We start from the raw sequence: 6,994 nt of genomic DNA, 5'->3' as shown, positions 1-6,994 counted from the left end.
TCATATATTGTGTTAGCTAGCTATAATTAATAGGGAGAAGTGTCCTCTCCTACGTCCGTGCTTGGTCGACGCTACGTACTATACATACGTATAGAGAGGACTAGACACGCTAGTTAGCTAGTAAGCAAACGAAGAAAACAGAAGATCGTCATGAACATATATGCATACAGAGAGAAGTGATATCGACCACCTCTCCTTCTCCGAGAGATTGGTCGAACAACAAGTTCTCGTATATCTATCCGACACTACCGGCTACATATATACAATAATTATCTCTTACAAATATAATCATACGGACTCATGGTCCACATAGTATTCTCCGTCTTCAGCGATCACTTGGTCAAGAAAGAATGCCGCCAATTCCTCTTGAATTGCTCGCATGCGAGCTGGTGCTAGGAGTTCATCCCGCTTCCGAAACATCCAATTTGAAGAAGGGGGTCAATACATATATATATATGAATGAATGAAACTCAATACAAATGATGGTAATAAAATAAAATTGTGAATGTTGTTATTTACGTACTTCATATTGTTCGTCAGAGTACCCGCCCCGCTCATAGGTCGTGTGGCGGATGGACTCGCAGACGTAGTATCCACAGAAATCATTCCCTTTTTCCTGCCACAACCACTTTACAAGAAATAGAGGTCAATCAAACTGATAAGCAAGAATGCTAAATGGTATTGATGAAACTAGCGCTTGAATCACTAGGAGATGCGCAGAACATGCTACTATAGTACTTACTTTCGGGTGTCTAAATTCCAGCTCCTTCGGCAGTCCCGGAACTTTTTTGGTGAATTTTCTCCAAACCCTGCCGGACAAAGAAAACAATTACTTGATATCAGGAAATGAACAAAGTTGCTGATATGGTGGATAATGATCGATTTAACTTACTTCTTGAGGATTTCAGTCATGTCCGCATACTCCTAGGGATCTTTTCGTTTAGAGTCCAAGACGGTTACTACTCCCTGCTCAAGCCTAATCTCTAGGAGAATATAGTGGAAACTGCACACGCATGCATAACTCATCAATTACATTACTATAACCTGGACTGATATATAAGGGAAACCGAATATGCACAAGACAGTAACACTCACTTGAAGTTGTAAGGAAAGAGTATTATATCTTTGTTTTCATTTTTTTGAATGATTGTAGCAAGTTGGCCTCGGTATCTCCGGGACGATGTTCAACCTCAGTTGCATCTATGAGATATGTGTTAACGAACCCAATATCACCGATTTGTCTTTTCTTCAATTCGCGATCTTCATTCTGCATAATATAGTGAGGATAATTATAAATACATGCAATGAAAGAGATGAGTTATATAGAGAGACTTAATGACAGAAGTAGTAGTACTTACAGACAGTAGCAGGTGATCGTTGTTTTATCGAGGGCTAATTGATTGAAAAACTGATAGAACTCCTCAAATGAAATAGGCAACAGTTCAATTCCAACGAGGTCATGCTCCGGTTTAACTCTCGCATACAAAGTACTCCTCCCCCCAGACTCTCTGCAGATTTTCAAGTACCAATCATGTAATCTTCGCATCATCGTTGTTAAAGATTTTTCATCTTTGACGAGAGGCTTCCCGTACTCGTATCTGTGTATCTGCACCTCCATGGTATCATAATGTACATCGTCGGGCAGGTAATCGTCAACATTGCCATAACCGGGCACCATCCTCGGATCGACGATGTCGCTAGGCACCTTGAGGGGGGGGCACGATTGCTTCGCTTGTTCGCCGAGCTGGGCAATTTGTTTCCCAGCTGCTCGTCGTTCTTTCAGCCTTTGATCACTGACTGTACTTCCCGACCGCTCCGCTTCAGCCCATGTCTTTGCAATAATGCGCTCATAGTTGCCTTTCGGCGGAGACTTGGGTGGTTTTGCCAAGGCAGCCAGAGTGCGCTTCACTTTCACCGGATCTACCTTCTCCTCCGGAGGTGGATGTCTCTTTGCTCTCAACCCTTGAAACCAGTCATCCACTTCGGTTCGCGCGATCTCGGTGTTCTCCTCCGGGGTCCTCTCATATGGTAACTTCTCTAGAGTCTTCAGAGAAGGACCGAATCTGTATGTCCTCCTGCCTCTGGTTGTACTGCTAGACGCTGACCGAGCAGACGGAGCGGTTGTCTTCTTTACTTGCTTACGAGGCGGAGGATAAGGACTACGACGCGCTGGAGCAGCTGGAGCGGCGGCAGGTCTCTTCCGCCCTTGCTGACGAGGCGGAGAAGGAGGAGGCTGGCTGCTCGGGCGCGTCGGCGCAGGCGAAGAAGGAGGCGGAGTGCCGCCACGCGCCGGAGAAGGAGCCGGCCGAGGGCCCTGATCGTCACTCGCCGGAGGAGGAGGCGGTGGAGGAGGCGGAGTGCCCTGACTTGCCGGAGGAGGAGGAGGAGGCGGAGGCGGAGGCGTCCAGTTCGGAAGGTTGATGAGCTCCTTCCGCCATAGGCATGGAGTCTTCAGAGCAGACCCCGGCCGAGTCTCCCCTTCACCGGTAGGGTGGTCAAGCTGGAGGTCCTCAAATCCCTCCGTTATTTCATCCACCATCACCCTAGCATATCCTTCTGGAATTGGCCGGCAGTGAAAAGTTGCGCCGGGTTCAGTAGGATAAACAGAGCCAACAGCCGCCTTGACCTTCAAATTCATCCATTGCGTCATAAGGTGGCAATTTTGAGACTCCGTGATAGCATCCACGGGATAGCTGGCAGGAGCCATCAAGGCATGCTTCGGCTGAAGCAGCTCGGTGGAAGCCACGCTGCTTCTGCGCTAAGATGGCGGGGTAGCTTCGGGGGAGGCTTCGGCAGTACGTTTGCTGCGATTTGCTTCTCGTTCCTCTATCACGTCTACCCTTGCTTGCAGCGCCTGCATTTGGGTCTGCTGCACTTTTTTCCTCCTCTCATGGGATTTGTAACCGCCTGCGTCTGGAAACCCAACCTTCCGCGGAATGGAGCCTGGCGTGCCTCGTGTCTGTCCAGGGTGCTCAGGATTCCCGAGGGCCATTGTGAGCTCGTCGTTCTCTCTGTCTGGAAAGAACATCCCTTGTTGCGCTGCTTCGATATACTGCTTAAGCTTCCTGACTGGTATGTTCATTTGATCGTTCGTCCAAATGCACTTCCCTGTTACAGGGTCCAAGGTTCCGCCAGCCCCGAAGAACCAAGTCCGGCAACGGTCTGGCCAGCTAATTGTCTCTGGTTCGATCCCTTTATGAACCAGATCATTCTCAGTCTTGGCCCACTTAGGCCGGGCTACGAGGTAGCCACCTGACCCCGTGCGATGGTGAAGCATCTTCTTCGCAGCATTTTGCTTGTTTGTCGCCGACATCTTCTTACTCTTTTCCAATGTCTTGTGGGCCACAAATGCGGGTCAGTGATCTCTGATCTTCTCATATCTGCCCTTGAATTCTGGTGTCTCATTATTTTCGACAAACTTATTCAGCTCTTTCTTCCACCTCCTGAATAGTTCTGCCATCCTCTTAAGAGCAAAAGACTTGATTAATTTCTCTTTAATTGGGTTCTCTGGATTATCCTCTGGCGGTAGGGTGAAATTTGACTTCAGCTCAGTCCAAAGATCATTTTTCTGCATATCATTGACATAAGACACCTCAGGGTCTTCTGTAACCGGCTTAAACCATTGCTGGATGCTTATCGGGATCTTGTCCCTAACCAGAACCCCGCACTGAGCAACAAATGCGCTCTTTGTCCGAAGGGGTTCAATCGGTTGGCCGTCGGGCGCTATTGCTATGATCTCAAACTTTTCATCTGATCTCAACTTTTTCTTCGGGCCTCGTCTCTTTACCGAAGTTATGCTCGATACGGAGGGCTAGAAAAAAGAACAAAGACTTAATTAATATGTGTATATACCAAAACAATGAATGCATCAATCAGCTAGTCAGCACAGGCTTAACTAATATATATACCTGGCCGGACTCGGTTCGGTCACCGGAGCCGTCATCACGGTCTCCTTCTTGCACCAGCATTGGGTCACCAGAGCCGTCCTCATGTTCTTCTTCTTGCACCGACATTAGGTCACCGTAGCCAGCTTGTTCACCCTCTCCTTCCAGACCATCGGTCTCGTTGAGAAACAACGAGACGGCATCACTTCCTTCTGCGATTATGTCCCTCAACAACGCTTCTTTTGCTTCGTCTAGGGCGATGTCCATAGTTTCTACAAATATTTATAACATGGAAATTATTATTCAAACATGACAGATGGATATATTAGTGCCAAACATAGAACTAGCTACCTAATCATAGTAAGCTATCGGGAGGGGGTATATATCGACAACGACGACACTACATCTATGTCCCTCGACGACCCTCGTTCCCGATAAAAAAAGAGGAAGAAGAAGAAAAAAAAGAGGAGAAGAAAGAATAGAGGAGTTCTAAAGAATAGAGGAGAAGAACTCCTCTATTCTTTCTTCTCCTGTTTTTTTTCTTCTTCCTCTTCTTTTTTTATCTTCTTATTCCTCTCATGTTCGAGAGCATCGCCGAGGGGTCGGGAGGTTGCGTAGTGTCAAAGGATTCAACAAAACTATGTCTTCATCATTAGGCGAAAGTAATATGTGCATGATGGTACGAAGCTCTTCAAAGTTGTTCTGGAACGGAGTCCCAGATAGGATAATTCGCTTTTTGGTACAAAGTTCAGCAAGAGCCTTCCGAATATCGCTATTTGGAAGGCCTTTGCTGAATTCGTACCAAAAGGCGGATTATCCTATCCGGGACTCCATTCCAGAACAACTTTGCAGAACTTCGTACCAACATGCCCTGGTTACTTCCGGCTAATGATGAAGGCATGGATTTCTTCAATACTTTGACACTAGGAAACCTCTCTCGACCCCTCGGCGATCCTCGACCCCTCGAACCCTCGACGACCCTGGAACCCTCGACCCCTAGACGACCCTGGAACCCTTGACCCTCGACCCTATAGAACCCTCGAACCCTCGACCCTGAAACCCTCGACCCTTGACCCCTCGAACCCTCGACCCTGAAATCCTAGAGGAGAAGATCGAAGAAAAAAAAGAAGAAAAAAAAGAGGAGAAGAAGAAAGGAAGAGAAGAGGAAAAAATAGAATATATTCTATTTTCTCTTCTTCTCCACTATTCCTTTCTTCTTCTCCTCTTCTCTTTCTTCTTTTTTCTTCTTCTTATTTATTTCTCCTCTTCTTCCTCTCCTCTTCTTCTTCTTATTTAGTTCTCTCGACCCCTCATCCCTCTCTCGACCCCTCGACGACCCTCGTCCCTGATAACATTTTTTTCTCCCCTCGACACCTCTCGACCTCTCGTCCCACTCTCGACCCCTCATCATCATCTATCACCCCCTCGTTTTCTTTAGCATATATCCATGAAGAAAAAAGAAGTCTTCCTCTTCTTATTTTCCTTTTTCCACTCCTTCCTTTTGTTCTTCTTCTTCTTCCTTCTTCCTTCTTCCTCTTTTCTTCCTTTTCCTTATCTTACCTTTTCCTCTACACTAACCTAAAATCGATATCTACTAATTAACAACCTAAATAAAAAAATGAATACATATATGAAAAAAAACATCATATGAAAAAAACATCTAGCATTTCATCAAACACCTTCTATATGGACAAAAAAATTCAGAAATTCCAAAAAATTCAGAAAAGTGGACAGCGCGTTGCTGCTGCTCCACTTCTCCTCTCCTCTACTTCTCCTCTCCTTCTGCTCTTCAATGCATCGGGGCCGGCGGCGACCATGGAGCAGGGACGGAGCAAGGGGCGCTCGGGTGCAAGAGTGGCACTCGAGAGGGGGGCGGCGACGGATGGAGTCCGGCGACGAGGACGGCGGGCTCGGGGTGGCACGCGGTGACGGGGACGACAGCCTCGGGGCGGCACGCGGTGACGGGGACAAGGAGGCGGGCTCGGGGAGGCACGCGGCGACGGGGATGAGGGCGGCGGGCTCAGGGATGCCGGCGACGAGGACGGCGCGGGCTCAGGGAGGTGACGACGTGGTCCGGAGGGCTCGGCGGCGACGAGGACGAGGAGCAGCCTGGCGACGTCGTCGGAGGAGAGGACGAGGAGATCGATCAAACTGAATCGAGAATTTCACAAGTGTTGGCTTATATAGCCAGAGCACTAGTCCCGGTTCGTGAAACCAACCGGGACCAATGCTCCTCTTTAGTCCCGGTTGGTGCCACCAACCGGGACCAAAGGCCAATTTTCAGCAGCCCAAAGGGCGGGAAGCGGCGGCCTTTGGTCCCGGTTGCTGGCTCCAACCGGGACTAAAGGGGGGCATTGGTACCGGTTGGTGCCACAAACCGGTACCAAAGGTGGGCATTGGTCCCGGTTCGTGCCACCAACCGGGACCAATGGCCTTGCACAGCGGCGTGGTGGTGGGAGTTTAGTCCCACCTTGCTAGTTGACAGCGCCCAACACCTGTTTATAAGCTCTGTTGCCTCCTCCCTCTCGAACTCCTCTGAACTGCAGGCCTATGGGCCTAATCTGACACTGCTTTGCCTGTGGGCCTATTGGGCCTTCTACGGGCCTGAATCCTGGCCCATGTTGGGTTTCTAGTCGTATTCAGGCCGTGGTGGCCCAATAGGTGGCAATTTTTTTTATTTTTTTTCTAGTTTTTTGTTTTGTTTTTTTGCATTATTTATTTCCTTTTGTTTTTTGCTTTATTTTTTAATTCTTTTTTGCTTTTAGGTCAGAAAAATTATAAACTTTCTGTTAGTGCCATTACTTTTCAAATTTGAATAGTTAAAACTTGAATTCTTTGAAATTTGTGTGAATCACAAGTTTGTGATTAACTTTACTATAAAAATATTTTTTTCCAGTTTTTTTGTTTTGTTTTTTGCATTATTTATTTTCTTTTGTTTTTTGCTTTATTTTTTGAATTCTTTTTGCTTTTAGTTTTAGAAAAAATTATAAACTTTCTGTTATTGCCATTAGTTTTCAAATTTCAAAACACTTTTTTGGTTTTTGTTTTCTTTGTTGCTTTATTTATTTTATTTTGTTTCTACTTACAACAAAATACTTATTGTTGCTATT

This window comes from Triticum dicoccoides, chromosome 6A (assembly GCF_002162155.2).
Source record: "Triticum dicoccoides isolate Atlit2015 ecotype Zavitan chromosome 6A, WEW_v2.0, whole genome shotgun sequence".
NCBI classification, from domain to species: domain Eukaryota; kingdom Viridiplantae; phylum Streptophyta; class Magnoliopsida; order Poales; family Poaceae; genus Triticum; species Triticum dicoccoides.
The sequence above is the reverse complement of the archived record's forward strand: the minus strand, read 5'-3'. Positions refer to the sequence as shown.